General features: G+C 44.8%; 1 long non-coding RNA gene across 2 annotated transcripts; it reads left to right on the top strand.

Moving 5' to 3' along the window:
- The first annotated feature begins 18,008 nt into the window (after positions 1-18,008).
- LOC139052531 (uncharacterized) lies at positions 18,009-22,545 on the top strand. 2 transcript variants are annotated; one of them, XR_011509952.1, is made up of 3 exons: positions 18,009-18,104; positions 20,053-20,180; positions 22,210-22,545. It is a non-coding gene; the product is annotated as an uncharacterized lncRNA (long non-coding RNA). The 2 variants fall into 2 exon arrangements; XR_011509951.1 differs by lacking the exon at positions 18,009-18,104 and adding an exon at positions 18,990-19,109.

Below are 22,545 nucleotides of genomic sequence, written 5' to 3' on the forward strand. Positions count from 1 at the left end.
TGTTGCAGTCCTTGACTTTGGGACCCTCGGCTGTATAGTGGATCTTTCCAATGCATTGTACTTAAAGAATAATAAATTGAACCTGAAACTGAACATCATATGATATATGGGAATGAGGTTTTTTCATATGGGATCCTGTATATTTGTTACCTGTTTATTGGATGTGGGAATAGTAGAGCATATCATTTTTTTCAATAGGGAGAGACCTACTTAAAACAAACACCAGTGCGGATCCACAAAGACCGATGACTAGCCGTCAGACAGGCCTCAAAGTTTAAGGTGTGCGAGTAGTGCCTTCATGATGTGTACGTTTCGTCTAATGAACTTCTTAGTTTGAGCTGTAAACCTATGCAGATTTTTCAACAAACATACTATTCCTTGTGTCTCAAGGGATGCGAATCTCCTGCTGGAAAACGTGCGCCCCAAATGTGGACTAAACCTTTTATTGAAAGGCAATGCAGCTCGCGCGTACTAAAATTAGGGAGGGATGTCGAGGACAATAATGGCGCTGCAGTTCATGTGAGAATCAAGAATAAAAAAAAACATAAAGTTGGTGCAATTCGTGACAGGTGCATAAATTTGCTTTGATTAGCGTTTATTTCCATGATCGAATTGGCTACATCAATTAGTTACGGCATCAAGGTCAGAGAGAACTCTTAATATCATTGTCATTTTCTGTTTATCTATGGATAACTCGATCATCAGCGAGCACGATGAACGGTGAGTCATCTTTAAGTGATCGAACTATTGCGTCGCGCTTACAAAATTCAAGCCTAACTTGCCTGAGTCGCACTTAAGCAAATCAGAACAGACGAATTCATAAGAATACAAAGCACTGCATAATTTAAAATGGCAGTTAGCACTTACCACTTTTCGTCTTTCCTCGTCTCACAGCCGTGTTCCTTTGTTTTTGAAGCTAGAAATTGTTGAAAGGTACTTCGAATATTGATTAAGTTTAAGTTTAAACCACGTACTGATTCGATAGCGGTACAAGTAGTGGATGCTGATTGCAGCAGCATAGCGAAAGCAATTGCAATTGCTTACCTGGAACACAGACTTTGCTTTCTCTGGGTAATTTATGAGCTCCACAGACAATTAGCGAATACTGCTTTTCTTTTTCTTATTACATACGTAATACGACGCATGCAGTAGGCATCCCCATTGACCGTGGTCAGCTGAACTAGGCTACGACTTCACATTTTTCGAAGTTGCTCAGGTTGCGTCAGATGTGCGCGCAATCCTTTGTTCGTGTCGGTAATTTACGGCTTCATGCAAGCGTTATACTCATATTTTAAGGCGCCTTTAGAGAACAAGACGTGCCACTGGCTTTTAATGCAGCAGAAATGTAGTTCAAGCTGTTTGTAGTTATTACAGGCAATTAATATTTCTACTGCATCTACTCGAAAGAATCAGCTCCGCTGGAAATTTTGCAACATTATTTAAGGTCCCACAAAGCTGTGCGTTTTTTATATTGTCAAGTTTTATATTGATAATATTTTAGCCGTATGTTAAGAATAATTAGAGAAGAACACAATGTCTGCAAGACACCTTTTAGCGTAGCGCTTTCAAAGTTTCTGGTGCACACAGCACTAGCACCTACTACAAGTATGCATTTAGTGAATTTTAGCCAGCCAGACACCCTTCCGATTAACGTCCCTGCCTTCTCCCTTTCATTGCCCTGCTTCCTTACCAAGCTGTTTTCTAAACCTATCCCTACAACATATATATTATTGTAAATCGAACTGAAGGGGAAGCTTTAGCTCGGGGGCTCCAACATGGCAAATCGGTATTCCTTTCTTCTGAGCAACCACTGCACCAAAATTCATGAGTTATGTGTAACTTAAAAGAAGAAAGTTAGTGTAGTGATTTCACGAAGTGAATTTTTGCTTAGGCTGGCGCCTTCTTTTTTACATAAATTCACAAAAATTGCGAAATTTCAAGAAACATGACCTGAAGTATAAAACTGTACCTCAGTAACTAAAGACAATATCGCAATTTTATAAACTGCGCTCACTATGGCATCTGAAGCGGACAAAAATTATATATTACGCGCTACCCTGAAATATGCCTCTAAATTGTGAATATGACATTACTACGACCTTTTGAAACACCGTCACAAAGCCGCATAGGTTGTAAATTCACAAATCAAATTTGTCTAATTTAGATGCACCAACACATGTCATATCTGTTTTTGATTCGAAATTGCGCATTTCTAAACTTCGTACGTCTATATATATTTTTTTCAGATTTACCGATTTAAGGCAATTCTCTTTAAAGAAATCCCAGGACACCTAAGCACTTCTTGTGGGTTGCGAATGCGAAAGCATTCATGTCCAATTGAAGACCATTGAACGGTCCTGTGTGTTTTCCTGTGCGAGTATTATTTTCGAGTTTTGCTGTGAGGTACATTATCGAGTTTTGTGATTAAATTGGTCAGAGTCATTTTTTTGTACAGTTTCTACGTTAGCATATTCACTGTAGACCGGATTAATTTGAACAACATCGCTCAAGAATGAAGGCTATAGAACATTATCTTTGTATTCTGCATATTAATCTTCAACCCCACTCTTCCACGTTCTCGGTTAATGTCCTCAATTATTTGTTCTAATTGGTCCGCCGTGTTAGTGACCAGGACAATGGCATCTGCAAAAACAAAACTGCTGAGATATTCGCCGTTGATCCTCAGTACTAAGCATCCCCGTCTCATAGCTTGAATGCTTCTAAGTATGCAGTGAATAGTTTTGGAGAAATTGTGTCTCCTTGCCTAACCCCTTTCTAGATAAGTAACTTTCTATTTTCACTTCTAAAGCAGTGAACATTAGCGAGTAAGCAAAGTAATTGTTAAAGTATAAAGTTAACAGGAAATGCAGTTGATTACGAGCAATAATTTGCATTTAATTCATTACACACCAATCTGAGCTACATGGACTCTCCTGCGCCCATCATATATGCATCCAAATTACGGCCTGTGTTTCTCCCACTTTCCTTTTCATACCTACGTGCCCTCTCTTTGCAGTTTCACTTAAACTGTACCTGCTTGTAAACTTTCTTGACCTTGCGCTAGAATTGTGATATGCGCCCTCTCGCATGTGGCGCCAGCTGGGGAACTGCGCTGCCTCACCGCACGCAATCGCTGCGTAGACGCCGATGAACGCTGACCTCCCATAATGGAGTATTTAAGAACTAGCGAGTGTGCAAGTTTGCGGTTCAGTGTACGCTATCCGCGTACGTTGTTGATTACGGCGCAATTCGCCTTAAGATCGGGAGGAGTCGCCGCCTGGCGACGCGTCGAAAACACGTGTAGTGCGGTTTACTTTCTTAATCATCTGCTAGCCCTCATTTTACGCGGCGGACAAAACTTGTGAAGACTTTTCTCCATGGTTATGGCACTTTCGTATTCACTTGTCTGCCTGCATGTTTTGGCAGTGAGCTACAGCCGTGGACCACCGTCACGCCACTCCAATAAATTCAGTGTCAGCTACAGAGATGTGAAAAAAAAAGTATCCAATAAGGACACCTAAGTACTTCTTATGAGTTGTGAATGCGAAAGCATTCATGTCCAATTGAAAGGAGCTGAGCGGTGTTTCGAGTGTTGCGCTGCGAGTAATGAACAATAGCGATACGCGCTGCCCGAGCCATCAAACAGTAGCAGCCTGCGATGCCAACACCGCTTTCCACCAACGCGGGGGTGCCTTCCACCCTCCCACCATACCTGGCACGCTGACGGTGCTGCAGGTGTGTTTCGCGCGCTCTACCAACGCCTCCTAGACAGCACAGGCCCTGTCCACTTCTTTCGATGACGCCATACTACCTATCCGATTGTCATAGAGTCAAATCAATGTTCCCGAATAAACCGCGGTGATTTTGACGTCACCGCTTTCGTCACGCCAGGCTTGACAATGGAAATTTCGGACCAAGTAGCATGACGTCACAAAGCACAGTGCGCAAGCCTTCTATATAGGAGCCGGTGGCTCTGCTCCGTCGAGAAGCACTCGGGCTGAGAGCGAGGGTGACGTGGCTTCGCGGCAACGCCCTCTCCCTCCACGCAATATCTGGCGCGTTATCTCGACTTCAGGCGAATCGTTTCTCCAGCCCTTTATGGCGCTCGTGACTTGCCGTCGCAGCCATTGGGAACTCAGTTGAGGAGCGCTCGTGACGTCGTCTCCCAGCCAATTACAATGCGAGGTTATGTGCCGTTTTGCTGCTACATACGACACACGCTGACTTTTTCGCTCATTGGGCCATTTGACGCTATCGTGTGAAAAAATCAACACCCAAGCACTCCGTACAGATGGTTAACCAGCGAAGCTTAAACGTGTGGCCCCAGTGTTTATTACTGGGTTAATCCCTATGATTCATTAAACGACGGCTTGGTAGGTGCCGGATTCTCGGTACGCAGTTGCTGCTTGCGCAAGGCTACACGAGCCTGTTCATGTACCCGGGCTGCAGCTTCGGCACGGCTTAGACGAGCTCGTTCACAGGTCTGCTCGCGGCGTTGCTGATCGAAAGCTGCTGCTCCTTAGTAGTACATATGACACGTGGCCTACCCATTTCCCAGCAGGAGATAAACTGCGGCGCGCGCGCTCGGCTGCGACGGACAGCAACGACGTCACTACTGGTGCAACCAATCGCGCGCTTTTTTTCTCGCGAATTACCATAGGGTTATGCCGGAGGAGTTTCCGGCGTACAGGCGACAGACAGATGGACAAACGAATGATTCAGTTAGCCACATGTAGCTTCGCTGTAAAAATAAGGCAGGAACCATCCTTGCTGATTATCTATGGCATACGAAGCATTTCTGAGTGCTATATACGATGCAAACGTGGAAAAAGGCTGGCGAGGGTGGTGTGACGACGGCTGCATGACGACTGTGATATAACGGCGCTGAAGTGATGACGACGTGGTGACAACGTGATGTCGTTGCGGCAGTGTTGCCGATGGGCTGACGCTGTAAGATTAATTACAATGTCATGGCGACGGCGGTATGACGACGATAGCATGACGACAAAGGGATGAGGAAACTGTAACCACAATGACGACGTGGCAGCGAAGGCATCACGACAATGACTTGACAACAGTGTAATCGGTACAACAAAGTGACCAAGATTGAATGAGCATTACAGTATGACGGCGACATTGGCATGACGACGATGGAATAATGATGACGATACGACGACAACGGCTCGAAGATGCATGGGGTGATGATGTCAATATGGATATGCAATGACAGCAACAGAGTAGAAACAGCGGTAAGATGATGACATGGCAACGAAAAATATTATCACAATACCTTGAAGGCAATGAAATAATGACGACGGAATGACGATACTCTTACAAAAATGCCTATTAAGATTGTTTAGAACTTCTACCAACTTTCCATTTACTTTACTGACAGCCTATTTACATTTACATTCTAGTAACATTTGTTTATACACCATCAAAATACTTCTTTCCTACTTTTGTATAAATAATGTTTTAAGTACACCGCTAAAAGACTTCCTTCTAACTTTTGTATAAAGACTATTTTTAATACACCGTTAAAGGACTTCTTTCTTACTTTTGTATATAGGATATCTTAAGTGCCGCGTTAACATATTTTCTTCTAGATTTTGTCTAAATAAGAACTTCAGTACTCCGTCAAAAGGCTCGTTACTTTTGTGCAAAGAATGTAATAATATACATCATCAAACTATTTTTTTTTTCTGAAGGACATGTACACTCAGCACGCCCACATCTCGTACTCTTTGCCGAAAAATATTTAGAATGGGAAGTAAATTGGGAGGTTTTGATAAATCTTTCTAACACAGATTAACGCCGATATATGACATACTCAGGAATCAAGCTATTTGTTTTAAACCACACTTCCATTCCACGTCGGTAGCGAATTGTTGACTGAGTGCTACTAAAATGTTGAAATATGTTCGTAAATTGTTAGAACTAATATTTTTAAAGGTTCTATACGCTGAACTGCGTGAGCGTGCGGTTACGTCAGAACACTTCGAGAAAATTTGCTTGCGCTTCACCACCTCACCGGTATGATAGCGGAGTACTGTGCAGGCCGCGCACCAGTTACACAGCTTTATCCCGGCCTAGGGCTGGTTAATTAGAGGCCGAATGACGCTTGAGCCGTGACACGGCCCGCTTGCTGCACGCATGCGGTCGTGCGGAAAACTGCACATTTCGCAGACTGGTTCACAAAGTTTGGTATACACTGGGCTCGCACATGCAGTGTAAACCGAAATGTGTGTACCAGTCTGCGAAGTGTGCCAATTTTCACCCGACCAAATGCGTGCCGGGCAGGCGGGTGGTGTGGCCTGGGGCTCAAGCGTGGATCGGTCCTTACCACGCACTGGTATTGCAAGACTAGATTTGACAAGACAATCTAGACAGGACTAGACTGCAATTAGATTTGCAACGGGATAATCAGGTCAGTGCACTCCGCGATATAAATAGTACGCTCTAGGCTGGAACGTGTCAGCACAGTAGCGTCACTATATTTGTTGAAAAGAAGAAAAAGACGAAACTCAGGGGAACTCGGCGCTAGAACGTTGCCGCTCAATTATCCAAAAGGCTACAAAGTACAGCTGCTGCTGAGTGAGAGCGAGTGTTGACCTTAATAAGCGCATAGGTCGAATAGAGAGAAAAGCGGAACTCTTTGCAAGTGACTCCATTCTGTTAAAAAAGAATAATATTATCCTTACTGTATAAAAAAATGTAGGTTTGTTCGCGTCACTATTCGCATGCTTTCGTCCCTGCTTGCTACCGACGGCTTATGTACATTAAAGGAAAGTAGTAGAACGTTGGATCAAAGTGAAAGCAAAGTAACTATGTCAATTGCAGCAGGACAGCAACAGCATGAAAATGTTGCAGTTCGCGTCTACGCTGACGTGCACCGGCCACGGGCCGCCTTAACTCTTATTACAGCCGGTGTTTGCAATTTGTCCGGCTGCTATTCGAGCTACACTATGTCCAGCATCGTCCCAATTTAACGGAGATAAAATTGGCCCATCCTTGCGTGTGACTTTGCTCTCACCATCACTCAGATTCGCATTTAAAAGTCGATATGAAAAACAGCCGAGTGTGGAGAAAGAAGTGAAGTGAACAGAATGGGTCTCGGAGCCTCCTTTCTTGTCCAACGTTAAAACGATGCTTACTCAGCCATTGAAGTGATTATAATGGTTCGATAAAGGTAAGAATCCTTATTTAAAAACTTGTTGGGGGCAAGGCAATCACGCACCACTTCATTTATTGGTTTCCCGAACATCAGGGTCAGATAAAAGGTGCTCCTCCCAACCTCAACGAGTCGGCTCACAGGGCTGCGCGTGAACTTGCCCACCGCGTTACCCTCGACCAATCGGAAGCCGACTCTCCAGAGAACAGGGACACGCCCTCCACCTACAACGAGATTACTAAACACTACTATCTCAGCCATAGAACCTACTTTGTTCCTCATCCGCGCCTCAATAGAGCTCAAGCATTAACACTCCGTCTACTACAAACGAATACCTATCACAATCCGTCGCTCTTACATAAAATCTATCCGGATACTTACACCAATGCTAACTGCCACAATTGTGGATAAATAGTCACGTTAGACCATATGCTCTGGCGGTGTGCCCGGTCACGCTCTATCATCGCTAACAGCTCCGCCAGATGGGAGGCGGTTCTCCGTAGCCCTCTTCTGGCTGACTAACTCTGGGCTGTCCAGCAGGCCCACGATGCGGCCGAGAGGCTCGGCCTTCCGGTTCCCACGTGGGAGCCCGCTTTGTGAAGACTCACGATCTGCAGGACTTCATTAAAGTTTTACCATACCATACCATCTCAAATTGTTTGTGTTATTATCTACTCCTCTGATTCTTACTCAAATATTGCAGTTGTATTTTAGAATTAATAAACCCATTTGAAGTGAACCCTAATCTTGGATCACCATAATGGATCACCATGATCATCATCAGCAAAAAAGAAAGAAACAAACAGATAAACAGAAAAACAAACAAACACAAAGGGATCATAGCGTGCTTATAGCAAACAGTGTTGAGCAACAAAGAATGGAAAAAGATGTCGGCACGACATATTAATAACTTTATTTGAGTCCTGAAAACTGAAATCTAGGGGAGCCCCACGATCAAGTCGGTAGCTTCGCCAACGATGGGACTGGGAGACGAAGTGCGGCCGCGATGTCATGGGCCCTCTCGACAGCCTGGAATTGAATGTGGAGATTGCCGCTCTTGCGGGATTCCTCCCCTTGTTCTTTCGTGATGGGTGGAGAGGCGTTAAGGGCTGGGCACAACTAGAGCATGTCTTCAAAAGAGCATGAGTCATGACCACATTTGGGGCACGACTGTGAGTGGTCAGGGTCCATCCTGTTAAGGGACCGTGGAGTGCGATATGAACGGGTGGTTAACCGAAAATTTGAAGCATTTAATTACACAAACGTGAAGACTTTGTCGGTACAACGTGTTGGGGGGGGGGGGTGAGGTGCAGATATTCGCATCTTTTTAAGAACGAATTGAATAGTGTCCTTTCCGACTCGGTCTTCGGATCGAGTAGTCGCTATTGGTGACTGCGAATATTTTTCAAACACTATTCGGCTATTTCAAAACGCCAAATGCACCCTAATAAACATAAAGCAAAAGTAGGGTAAATTTTGCGCCCGCGAGCATAGTATACACAAAAAAAAAATTACCGACGATTACGTTACTTTCTAATGCGAAATTTGAGCGCAGCAAATAAGCTGTTTCACCTTTTCGATAGATTGAGGCAAAGAAATCGAGCAACACATGTATGCGCTATCACAGAATTTTTTTTTTATTTTTCACACGTATTCCTTTAACAAAGACTCCACTAACAGTTCTTGACAGTCATGAAGGAAGCTTTGTGGTCGGAGAAATACTGATATATGTTCGACTTGGTACACCAATGCTTGATTCTCAAAGACGAGATCTATACAAGTGCCTCGCGAGGTTGTCACAGCCGTGGGACGCGTTACGAGCGAGAGGAACGGGATGTTCTCCCGCATAAGTGTTAGGAAATTGCTGTTTGTCTTTATGTCAACATTAAAGTCCCCCACTATTAACATCGGTGTGGATCGATGGACGGTTAATGCGAGTTGCAGGAAGTGCACGACGTCTTTCGTGAGTGCGGTAGCGGACTCACGAAAGCGGTATCAGTCGGTCGCTGCTAGCGCTGGGGGGATGAAAGGGGGGCGGAGCTTGTTACGAGGCCGACGACAACGCCGACGCGAAACCCAGGAACGGACGCCAAAGAGCCATTTGTGTAGCCAGCCCTCCTCCACAGTCTCTCCTCCTCCCTTCCATCATCCTCCCTCGCCCGGAGAGCCGACAGCGCGCATGCGCGGCGGCGGAGCAGATTCGTCGGCGAGCTGGTTACGAGGCCGACGACGACGCGAAACCCAGGAACGGACGCCAAAGAGCCATTTGTGTAGCCAGCCCTCCTCCACAGTCTCTCCTCCTCCCTTCCATCATCCTCCCTCGCCCGGAGAGCCGACAGCGCGCATGCGCGGCGGCGACGGAGCAGATTCGTCGGCGAGCTGGTTACGAGGCCGACGACAACGCCGACAACGACGACGCGAAACCCAGGAACGGACGCCAAAGAGCTGCGCTCTAAAAATATGTGAGCTTGCGTAGTGAAGGCGGCTACGTCACTTAGGAAGCCATACTTTAGAGGCTATACAGCGACCATTCGTGCTCACTGAAGACTACTGTGCGTGTTAAGAAACTACTTGTTTCCGCCTAGTTTTTACTTTTAATAAACAAATTTTCATACCATGCTATGCAATGGCATAAACTTCCTCACACTAAGAATCCTAGGTTGTGAATATCGTTTCACATTAGTTGTGATAACGGCTGTTCATAATTCGAAAACTATTCGATATTCGACTTGATTCGACTCGCTCCTGGCTCTATTCAATTACACTGGAGCTGCGATTATTTAGATAGCAAAATAATAATTGTTATTGCAGGAATTTGTCTGATCTGAACCGCTAAATGCAGGAAGGCAACGAATAGGACTCACTGAAGCGCAATCGAATGTACGCACGAGGCTGCTTGAAAGCAAGTTTTTCTACGTATTTGTTTGTTTGTTTTTCTTCTTTGAGTCAGCACACTGTCCTTATTTTTCAGACTGAAACTCTTTTTTTTTACTGGTTTAACGCTCTCTAGGAAAGAAGGTTACAGCGCACTCACCGATGTTCACAATGAATTTTTACATAGAAAGTGATAACGAGAGCATTATTCATTTGCTTCAAGGTGTTCAAAGCATCATTGACGATTTGCGAAACGTGGTAAAATTTGGTGTAGCCACCGTTCCGTGGTAAGCGAGTGTCAGCTAATTTATGAGTGCTGGCTCCTTAACCGTAACTTGTAATATTTATCACTAGTTGCCTGTAACATTGAGCCAAATGAAAACGTTAATTCGGGAGTTATAAAGTGTATATGCGGCAACGTCTTCTTGCACTGGACTAGGAGGTCGTGCCTGACGTTACTGCGTATAGTAACAGTGGCGCCGCGCACCACCTCACGTATTATACGCAGTGCGCCTTCAGCCTTTCCACAGACGTTAAGAAACTATGAATCCTTATTACTGACTTCCTTAGTTGCTTTACATTTATGAATCTGCAAGTTTTTTTTTTTTCGTGAAACGTCTTTAAAACCACTCGGAGGAGGCACTTGCTAAAGCCGTATGTAATGAAAACACGTTGTAGTACTATCACTTATGCCCATGCAAACTAACTAATTAAAAAATTAAATTATGGGGTTTTACGTGCCAAAACCACTTTCTGATTATCAGGCACGCCGTAGTGGAAGACTCCGGAAATTTCGACCGCCTGGGGTTCTTTAACGTGCACCTAAATCTAAGTACACGGGTGTTCTCGCATTTTGCCCCCATCGAAATGCGGCCGCCGTGGCCGGAATTCGATCCCGCGACCTCGTGCTCAGCGGCCTAACACCATAGCCACTGAGCAATCACGGTGGGTTGCAAACCAAGTACCCATCCACGTTACTTTCATACCGTTGTCTAGAGGAAAGTAACCATTACTTGATCATGCATGTGTCGCATGAACAGATGGCGTCGTGGGGGTGCTACGCATGACGCAATCGGAGCTAAGTTAAGGTACTAGCCTGCCAGTTCATTCTGTTTCGTCTTCTTGTTGTGCTTCCAAAATTCTCAAGATGAATGTCAACCAACAAGCCCGTTTGTGCATTTTGCTGCTAAATTTCCACTCTTCCTCGGCGTTTAGAAAAGCATACCTAAGCAGCACAGTTGTCGATACGAGCGGAAGTCATGTCAGAGAAGTCACTCAGCGAAAGTAGGTGTAGTAGCCTGCAGTGCTCATGAGGAGTTATAAGGCCTACAGGTGCGCAATTTTGAACAAGAATTCCACAACTGCTCGGTTGTGGCGGCCCCACGTTCGACACATAGGGTCCACAATTGGTGCGAAGAGGCTCGAAAGCAAGAAGGAGAGATGTCAATTCGCACCCGCAGGCTTTGTCCCCGGAGCACCAATTGCGAATAGAGAGGGAGACAACTGTAAAATTAGGCTGTTGGACCTGCACTATCTATATCATAAGTTTAGCATGAAAGCATCCCAATGTGTGAATAGAAGCCATGCGCTTTACATTGGTATCGTTTATATAGGAAATAAGTCATGATTCGATCATGCATGTGTCGCATGTGCAGGTGTCATTGTTGTTGCGCCACACATTAGGCCTACGGAGCTAAATTTAGCCTCTCGTGGGAGATTCAGAGAGGCGCAGCTCAAAAATACATTTGTCCATCCGTGCAGGAATGGTCACCTTGCAAGACATGCTAGTGTGCAGCTTCCTGCATAAATTTCATGTGTGCTCTGTTATGTCCCCCGCCCCCAGCGTTCGATGCGTACGTTCCACAAATGGCGCGGGGAGACTCGAGCAGCAAGATTAAGTGATATCGAACCCGTTTGAGCACAGCGGAATCTGGCTGTCTGCATAGGGAGCGCAAGTGCAGGAGCACGAACCATTTACGAGTGCGGCGGGCTTGAGGGGCATAGGGCCAGAGTCTCGGGCGCCATCGTAGGGGCGGCATTTATTTACCCTCGGGCCCAGAAACCCTGTGCGAAACAAACGGTCTCACATCGAATAAGGAGCGAGCACGATTGCAAAAATTAGGCCGTACGACCCCCACTAACTGTTACGTAAGTTCGGTATGTAAGCTTTCTAATGCGTGAATGAGTGTAACCTATCTTGCTTGGCTGCGTCATTTCGGTACCCTACTGTAAATACCCCATCTGCAGCACCGCACAAGACACTTCCCGTCCCCCGCTGCGTCTGTGTCTGTGCAGCAGCAGCAATAGATTCGTTATCTACCCACCAATCTTAATTAACAACAGAAGAATTCTTTGTATTGTAAGCTTTCATACCTTTCAGTCTTTGCGGTCCATTCAGTGGTTATATTAAAAAATTAATCCAATTATAGCGTTCAAACACCTGTCAAATGTTTTTCAAAAAGCGTGTTTTTGAGTAATCTAAACAATAATATTCCCATTGCAAATTGCTTTAAGTAACCATTTTACATTAACATCACTATGTCAAAGCAGTTTTCCAGTTAAATGTCTTTATTTTAAAAAAGTTGTAGCGTTTGCATATATAGTAGGTCTAGTTAAGAAGAAGTATTACTAACATTACAACAACTGGGCCAAATCTCGTACTAAACAGTTTGCTAGTTGCAAAGATAATGCTGGTTCTCGGAGTAAAAATAGTGTTTTCCAGAAATAGCATTTAAATATTCCGTTTTGAGCCATGTGTCTAAAATACAGGAAGGATTCCTTTTCCAACTCCATTGGCCCGGTATTCCTTGGCAACTTCCTACCTGGCTGTTGCTCCAGCCTTTCTCGTCGCCTTTCTTTTTCAGTAAATGGGCGAGACGCCAACCTTGTTCCTGAGGCTCGCCTTCGTAAGCGCGGACTCACCAGCTTGTTGACACAGGGCAGTCACTGCGGTTTCCAAAGACAACTCCAATATCCAAAAACAACTTTTCGCAAGTGTTAAGCATTTTTGAAAACGTAGTTTTGTCGTATGTCTTTTAAGCCAAGCCGGCTGTCTTTTTTTCTTTTTTGTATTAGGATGACAACTAATTTCGATTACTTTAGAAGCACCTTAATTCCACGCTTTGGAATACCACTCGGGGACATATTCGTCATGAAATTATTACTTAGAAGTATCAAAATAGTAAAACTGCTTCTCCTTCCCTTCCTTAACCTTCTCCTACCTTAATTCACTGTAGAGGAAACAGACATGACACCTGATGTGCTGTGTACACTTGTTTGCGTTCCTGTACAATGAATCTGTACCGACTAGCGCAGTTCGCTACTCCCTTCTTTCATAACAGGGGCATTGCCGGCACCCCCCCCCCCCCGCCCCCCCAGGGGCGTTGTTTTATTTTTACCACTGGTCGACCTGTCGCTGTTATCATTTTATCGCTCAGCGCTAAACGCGCCTACTTTACATTACTTCATGGTTGTCTTCAACTTTCCAACAAAAAAAAGTCATATATAGTCAGATCGTGCGCGCCACGCCGATAGTAAAGCGCACTTCGCACGGTTGCCTTGATGTGCTCGCCCGCCAGCACACATCCATTGCGGCTCCTCTTCTCGTGCTTGAATTCGATCTCGACAAGCAGACGATGCACAGTACACCACTTCAGTGATGGGAGATCCATACACTTCGAGAACTGGTTAATTATCTTCTCGCAAGGGCGTCGACAGTTTGCTACCTGAAATATGCGACGCTTTGCCCTCCCTCCTCACCTTGAACACTGTGCTTTCGCTGACAACGAGCATCTCAGCGACTAACTTGTTCGTGGCCTCCACGCTGTGCTCAGGCTCCCTGTTACGCCAATACGTGTAGCAGTGGAGGATCGTGTTGCGTAAATCGCTGCTCAGGATGTGGCCACTCTTGTTCTTATCAAGGTTCCTCGGTGGTGTGGACATCGAGGCGACACAAAGCTCGTTCGGCAACAACGGATCGCATTCCAATGTCACCTCGCTGGGCTCCATGTTGGAAAACTCGCACGGAATGCCTTGCGCGAACTGGCCAGATTGCAGGCTCGCAAAAAAAAGAGAGAAGGAAAAAATTTGTGAAAACAGAAAACCAAAAAATATTAATTTTGTGCTTTTTAAGACCAAGAGTATTTATTTAAAGGGACACTAAAGTGAAAAATGATTTCTTCTGCATCAGTAAATTACTGATCTACAACACCAAAAACACCACTCTTACAACGATAAGACGTTAGGTAAGCCAGAAATAGCGCAAGAACGAAATACGGGTGGCGACGCCTACTTAAGTTCCCGCAGCTGGGGGCTGTGATGTCTTGGTTTTTGATGACGTCTTCTAGGGCCTACTAATTATATATAGCGGTACAGATTGACTACTTTGTGTTCTAAAGGAACCAAATATTCAACATGGCAAGTTCCGGGAACCTTTATTCAGCCAACTCTGCCCAAATGCGAAAACATACTTTGGAGTCCCTGACGTCACCTTGCGGTACCGGCGCTGGGGGTTTCGGCGCGAAATTCAAATACTGATACTTGAACCTTCATTTTCTCATCTAATAATTAAACTATTTTTTAAATGACTGCCTGCAAGGTTCTGAAACAATGCTTCATTAGTCTAAACTGATTTATTGTTTCGCTTTAGTGTCCCTTTAAAACGATGAATGAAGCATTTTTGTACCTTCCCTGCCTCGAGTATTCACGCCACAGGTTTGTAATGGTTGCGATAAATGCATTGTTTTATATAAGTATTGTTCAATAGCAACTGATTCATTTTAAGCTTGGAAAAGGAGTAGTAAATGTGCCGTGTACATGTAAACAAGCGCAAAAGTCATGCAGACCTGCTCTTTCTACTTTTGTCACTTGCAATGAAGCTAAAGGGCAGACGACGGGCAGTGTTGTGGAAGGCACGGGGTGATTTTTTTGTCGCGATCCGGCATGTGCTGTAGCACACGAGAGCTCTATAAAACAGTCATCAAAATACAAATATCTTTGTTTATACGGAGAATTGCGCGTTTCAGGAGCACGATTTTTTTTTGCGGGATTATTTTAGGCGCGTAGGCAATCGGCTGTCGCGCTTCGGTCGTCTGGGCGGGGCCTCCCCTTTTTTTTAAAGTTGTATCTGGCTATAGCAGAGTTTTAGTTTAGGGGACGCAAGCGGCTTGCGTACGCAAGAACTAGGGGCGAAGTTACTGCGCATGCGCAGACCGCTACGTCTGCTTGCGTCCTTGGGGCGGCCGAAAACATCGCTGCCCCTAAGCGGTCACGTTACCCACGTGACTCTCGTGGTGTACGAGAACTTGCGAGTAGCTAGCGGGTAGATAATCATATAAATTTTTCGCCAAGTGTCGACACGTCGTTTTTATATATATTAGACAGGCATAGCGTGTCCGGTATTCGGGTAAGCGCAAACGGACGGGGTGGTGTTTGGGCGTTGGGGCGGGGGAGTAAGCGGGGGCGGCCTAGGGTACCTCGATGTGCGCGCGCTCTTTGCGGAGGGTGGCGCCACTCTTGGAAGGGGTCGCCGCCGCCATGACCGGTTCTCGGGAGTCGCCGCCGCCATTCTCTTGCATTCCGTTCCCGCCATCCCGCCGACTCCTTCGCTACATGGAAAGCGGCATTCTTCACGGTCTCTTTGTAGAATGCCTGGGTGCTGCGTTCCCCAGTGCACTAACAGCGCTAAGAATGGCTGAATAATGTTTTCATTTCCTACACACTAAACATTTTTACACCCTTATGGGTGTTAATAGGGGTGCTTTCGGCATTTACACCCATGCTCACACCCTTTTAGCACCCTTTTCGGCCAAAGCACCCTATCACAAGGGTGGATACCACACATAAGGTGTGACTTTGCTCAAAGAAGGGTGTTAAATCGACGCCTGAAGGGTGTTGAACGTATTGATGCATAAATCTGAGTAACGTGTACACGTCCACGCATTGAGCAATGTGTGTATGTATTGCATTTTTAATGCGAAAGCGTTTCATGGCCTTTCAGGTAGGAAAGGTGGCGTTCTCCGCAACAACAATCCATACGGGACCCTGCTCATGCCAATCTTGTCATTTCCCTTGAAAGCATTCAGAAAGCATTCAGAACCGCGCCGCCCGTTTTATTCTCTCAAATTATTCACTTCATTCTAGCGTCACGTCCATGAAAAGAACACTAGGTGAACCTGACCTTTGGTTACGTCGCAAATACTTTCGTCTCTGTCTTTTTCATAGAATATGCTAATTTAACCCTTCCCGTAAAGAAAATCTTTTCACCACACCAAGTTCTCGTCTCGCATCGACCATCAACACAAAATTGATGTGCCATTCTTCCTTTTTGCCAAGAACAGCCACTGAATGCAACCGCCTTCCCGCCTCAACAGTCTCAATTTGTGACACCACTAATTCAAGGTCACCGTTCAAATTATCTTATGGTTTGATTTTCTATTTTTGCGCTGCATTGCAATTATTGCATATTTTCACCACTTCTTTCTGTTGTGCCTACTAGGCCTTGAATGTATATAATAAATAATTAAAATGTGAAGTCATCACCGTCTTGTATGACGTCAGTAGTGATACAGAAGGTAGTAAATACAACAACGTTAAGTATGAGCAATTATGGGTAAATAATGTGAAATAATGTGAATAAGGGTGGAATAAATTGCATTAAGGTTCGTACATACTATAGCACGGTGGATTACGGGAGATTAAGGTAGTATTGTGAAGAACACGTGACAATGTATGAACTAACGTACCATGGTCACGTGACAATTGCAAGTGTAGATGCGTGAAGCGATTAAGTTTTCCCATTCCTAAGTGACTGTCGATATTTCTTCAAGGATTCTGATGTTACTGGCATGACGGCCACTCCAAAAATGTATCATCCAGAAAAAGAACGCCCTTTCACTTACAATTCCATTATCATTATTTTTCGTGCTCACAGGAATATTAACATGCAATTAAACACTTCTAGAAAAACTGCAGTAGCAGAGCGAAAACACGAGAGCAACTTGCGCAATTCTGTACTAATATTTCGGTGCCCTTAATAGCCCAACAAAAAGTGGTGAAATGGAAGAAGCTGTTTGGATACATTGCTGAACAAACAGGGACGTGCTGTTGGACGAGCCTCTGCTGTACAATGGCATCAACATACAATTTGCATGGTGAATCCATAAAGAAGCCTTAGAGGCGAGATCACGTTGGAAGTTCTCGAATTCGAATTTCCACGTACCTTGCCTAATTCATTCAGAGGCTTACTAAGCTACTGATCTGCTAAGTGCATCCTCAAATACAGCTTGTAAGGCTGAGCCTATATATTAAGGGCTGGTGTCGTCAAAGCTGTAATTTCTTATCAAGAGCATACGCACTTGCAAACGCAGTCTTCAGTCTCCTCATGAATGTTTACGCGTCGCTGTCGCACGACCAAGATGTGAGCGTCTTTATCGAGCCATGATATCGCTGAAACTACGCTGTGACCTCGCAAAGTTGCTTCGTTCGGACGCAGCGAATAATCTAATCGCACCAGCAGAAGAGCGCCGATCGTCTCGCTCACGGTCCCGATTTGTGTACTGTACCCTCAGTGATGCAGCACAGACTGCGCCCCCCACCCCAAAATAAAATGCCCCGCACGAAACGTAGTAGTAACTACCCGCCTCACCGCTCTAGTTAGAGACCACAACGAAGCAGCAGCAAACAGGCGGCCATGCGAGCAAGCAAACCTGTCAGAATAAACGTTCAATTTGCGCGGCCACCCCATGCCCAATGAAAAGCGACCGGAAGTGACGGCCGACGCTGTACCATCACTTCGGCGCGCGGCAGGACGGGAAGGCGCAAGCTGCGCCATCATGCTCGTTTTCGCGTGCGTTCGCGTCGCGCGCTGTGCGAAGTAATTTTAAACGTGTGATTAGTTTTGCGCGCGGGGTAGAAAAAGATGTGGCCCATGCTTTGTGTATTACTCATGCCCCACTTCAAAGAAAAGCGCTCGTACGCACTGGAAGATGGATCCACGAAGGCTGAAACGAGAAGTTGCAACGTGCCCGGTCGGTAGTACTGGCATGATGGAAACTTTCAGGCAAGTGCCCGTTTATTTGGTATTTGTTTTGTTCCCTTTAGAAATATCTCACTGTGATCTCGTAGCATAATTCATAATTCGCTAATGTAAGAGCAAGAGCAGCTGCACTCCTACTAGGGCAAGTTAACTACCTCGATCGCGTCCCGTGTGACTAATGTTTGTCAAATCTACATCGGGCGTGGTGCGCCTGCATAGTTACGCTTTGTTTCTCAGCGCTTGAACGTTCATTGATGTGATTCTCTTGTGCGTTCAGCGCGGCTGCTTGTAATACGGTCGTTCGCACTTCAGTTAAATGTGGTCGACCACTTTTGCGTCGCGTAGAAAAAGGACTGGCCTAGCCACCTTTCGAAGGAACCGGCGCGGTATTGGTTCTCCCTGATGCGGTCGCGTGCTGCTGTTGCTGCTTGCCGGACGCCTTCAGCATTTTTTCGGCTCGCTTTGTCTGTGCGTGTGCGCGTGCTCGCGCTCGGCTTGATTTGTGTGTGCGTGCGTGCGTGTGTGCGCTAAGCTCGCTTTGTGTGTGTGTGCGTGCGTGCGCTCGGCTCGCTGTGTGTGTGTGTGTGTGTGTGCGCGCGCGCGTGCGTGCGTGCGTGCGCGCGCGCGCGCGCGTTCAGTACATGCCGGTTTGTATGGGCCGGCGTGTTTGCGCGTGTCTAGTGCGTGCGTGTTTTGTGAGTGTGTTGTCTGTGGGTCGCTGTGTGTGCGTGCACGTGTTAGCGTGTCTGCCTGCATGCATGTATGTGTGCTTGTTTATGTTCATCAATGTGCGCGTGCGCGCTTTTGTGTCTGCGCTTTGAGAGTGCGTATACTTGTGTGTGCGTGTGGGTGCGTTTTGTGTGCGTGCGTGTGTATTGCATGAGGCTGGTAGAGTTTTACTCGCAATAAAACTCCTCCGATTTGGTGCAGCGAATGTTCCCGCCCGAAAGCCGAGTTTGGTTTCAAGCCACCCTGGACAACTGCTGTATGAGGCGCCGTTTCTCGGGAGGACCAGTGGGAAGGCGCCAAGTATACGCTTCGTCCATTTTCCTCCCATGCACTGATAAATCAATAGCCTTGTTTTTTATTGTGAAAGGAACGGTACATCCAAAGCATAAATAAATGATTAAGAAATCTGGTAGTGTATTTTAAAGACGTGGATTTCCCATTAGCCCACATTTCTTTTGATGCAGACAACCGCTGAAATTGTTAGCGGCAGGTTATTCGAGACGTTCTACGTATATAGCAATTGTCTTCAGGAGCTTTAATGAATTTTGAAAATTTGAAGTGTTGTGCTTTAGAGGTATCATATACAAGCTTTAGGTCTCCGAGTAATTTGCATGCCCTTCGAGAGCTGTCGCCTATAGCCCTATTGAAATTCGTAACTACAGTTTGGAGCACTGGGGAAGCTAGAAGGCTTGTCCTGGCTCTCGAGAAAGTGTTTAAGCTGGTGGTGTAGGTTGAGGAGTTTGGCGTTGGTAACACAAAGGATTTTTTATGCCTTAGCAGTAGGAGTGACACAGGATAAAAAAAATGTATGTGTGTCAAGCACAGGAAGCTGTTCATATTGTAGAAGCATGTGTGTGTGTGTGTGTGCGCCCATGCATGCGTGCGTGTTTGTGAATTCTCTCCTCAAAAGGGAGTATGTGTGTAAGTGAGCTATTTCATTGCTGGTCTGTTTGCCAAGAATTGGCAAGAAAACACGATAATCAATTTAACTTGAAATAATAAACTTCAAAGCATACTGGCGTACTGGCGACAGCAGCATATGAGCATACAAGCATGCAGCTGTGTGACAATCTTAATGCATGACTGCAACATCTGGAAGGAGGCTTGCTTCTTCAGTAAGCAGCACAAAGTCCATATTCTTGGCTTTTCTCGTTCAAACCAAAACGAGGCTCATTGCCAATGATCTTGTCTTTTGCTCTAACAGCATTTGTTTATCTTGTACTTAGAGCGTCGTTTCTCGCAGGTCATGCAGATGGTAGCAGCAATTTCACAATGCCCAGCCTTGGCGCCCCCCATCAAGAGCAAGCCACTTGCGTTCGCCTTCAGACAGATGGTTAATGTCTTCTTGAAAGCGGTTGAGAAGACAACATTGTAAGTAGATATAGTTGTGTAGTGTAATATAATAAGTCAAGTTATAATTTAAAACTCAGGCTCCTTGGCCGCCTAAGCTTGGTATGATGTGCAGTTGTGTGTGGTTGTAAATATTGCCGATGGTACAGTGCATACTGCAGGTATGACTGCTGGTCCAAAGTATACATTTGCATTTTCTTGATGGTCTTTCATAATGAGGATTTTCTTTGTGCAAGAATATTCACAGAATGCCGGGGCATTGTAGCATCATATTCTTTATTGTGCATTCACTGCTAATTTCGTATGACCTTCCTGCTACCAATTTATTTGCAGGAAAGGAATATTTGTTTACTCTCTGCAATGAGCTTGTTATTTGCTCATTGCATTGCACTCTTCTACCTTTAATTTATTCCCATATAATTATCAAAACCTTAAAATTTCAGCTGTTTTTATTTTGAATACAATATCAAAATCAAAATGCACCGGATTGCAATCTAGACTGCAAGGGATTTGAAGAAATTACAAGAAACCAGGTCCTCTCGAGAGCGTTAAAAAAACGTTTCCGCAGGTAATGTGCCTAATTGTACTGAGCTAGCAGCTCACGAAAATTGCAAGCATATTTCATTTCACATAGTTTTGCAGGATATAGCAGGCCTATCATAGTCTCTGAGCACAACCTTACCTCATTTGCATCATGAAAATGTCTCGTGCTGAATTTGGGACAAGTTTTGAAAAATGAATGTATCATAATTTTGTAAACTACACAAAGTATTGGTTGAGGCTAGACAGTTTTCAAACAACTTGACCATGTTGAACTTAGCCATTACAGGACGGAAAAAAAAAAACATGCACAGGAGCACTCATTCAATGAAATGTGATGCTTGTGGTTATCTTCCACATGCAAAATGTACTTTTAAGCGAGAGAGGGCAGGTAGCCAATTTACAACCATTGTGACTCATGCGGGTAGTAGCAGCACAGCATGAGAAATGGTTGTGTCTCTGAGGTTCATTGAATATGTGAAAACTCATACAGTACACCCCCCACCCCCTATGAGGGGCAACCGTGCAATATGTTTTGGGCAAGAAAAACGATTGTTCTAGGAGACAAGAAATTTCAGGCTCTAGTTGAGAGGCTACAGAAAGAAGGACCATGTAAATAGTCACAGATTAACATAAACTGCATAGGAGTGGCATCACAGTTTAGAGCATGAAGTGGGAGCATGAGGAAGGATCATAAGTTTAAATAAGGGAATGCTACTTGTCAGTGCATTGCCAAGCTAACCCATTGAAAGAAGGGGGCATGCTCTAAGAAAAATAGTTGATCACACATGCTAAATTTTCGAGGAAAGTATGCCAAAATGCCCATTCTTACTAAATTAGTAAATAAGAAATACACGATAAATTTTAGGATGCAGAAAGTGTCTAATAAACTGCATTTTAGAGTTGGATATTGTTGGGCTGGATGCATGTATTTCAGGGCAAATGAGAATGCCAGTGGGGATTCCCTCATTTTCATTTTGTGTGCACACTCTGTAAAACAGTTCTCTTTGTCTCCTAGTGTAATAATGTTGTGTAAAAAGAGTCATTTTTTAATGCCTTGTGCATTTAGCTCTTAATGTGCCATATCCCGTAAGCTTCTCACCTGCAGTACTTATAAAGTGTAATGCAGATATATTGCAGATTTCATAATGTCAATTTTGTATTAAGGTCACATACACACTCTTGGACAAATGTCTGTTGTTGAGAGATGTCATTGGTAGTCTTTAAACTTTATTCACTCTTATTTTCTGTGGTGAAAAGGCTACTGTAAATTTATGTTTGTGCTGCTGTATGTACCTTGTGTTCACAATGACATAGTGGTTTAGCATTCACAGTAACATGCAATTCCTTAATTTGCAAAATAGAAACTTCTCCTACCTTTCACTTGTCTTGCCCAGCTGCCTGAGTGGTGCATTCTGCCCAGTCACATTAATTATCATTTTTCCGCAAAGTACGTGTGTAATTGAACGGGCTGAATTCTCATGATTCTCTTCTTATTTTGCTAATGCAGGATGCAAGATTCCAGCAATGCCATGCGCTGCATTTATTGGTCAAGATGCTCAGAGAATGGAGTCCCTGCACCTCGTGGTTAACCGTGAACATTTCTTTTTCTTTTGGAAAGCTAAAGGCCATTTGCTGCATCACTTGCATTTTTGCAGCTCAGATGTGTACTATATTTTTCTAATTTTGAATCAATATTGGCTGTTCAGTATAAAAAATGACGTACAGCGTGAAGGACAAGGACTGCGAGAGACACACACCAGTGACTTTCAACAATATTTTATTGCGTTGCCACATCGTGTGTGTATACACAGAGGGGTCATGCGCAGAAAATGAAAGCCAGTCG

This window comes from Dermacentor albipictus, unplaced genomic scaffold, assembly GCF_038994185.2.
Source record: "Dermacentor albipictus isolate Rhodes 1998 colony unplaced genomic scaffold, USDA_Dalb.pri_finalv2 scaffold_26, whole genome shotgun sequence".
Lineage (NCBI taxonomy): Eukaryota > Metazoa > Arthropoda > Arachnida > Ixodida > Ixodidae > Dermacentor > Dermacentor albipictus.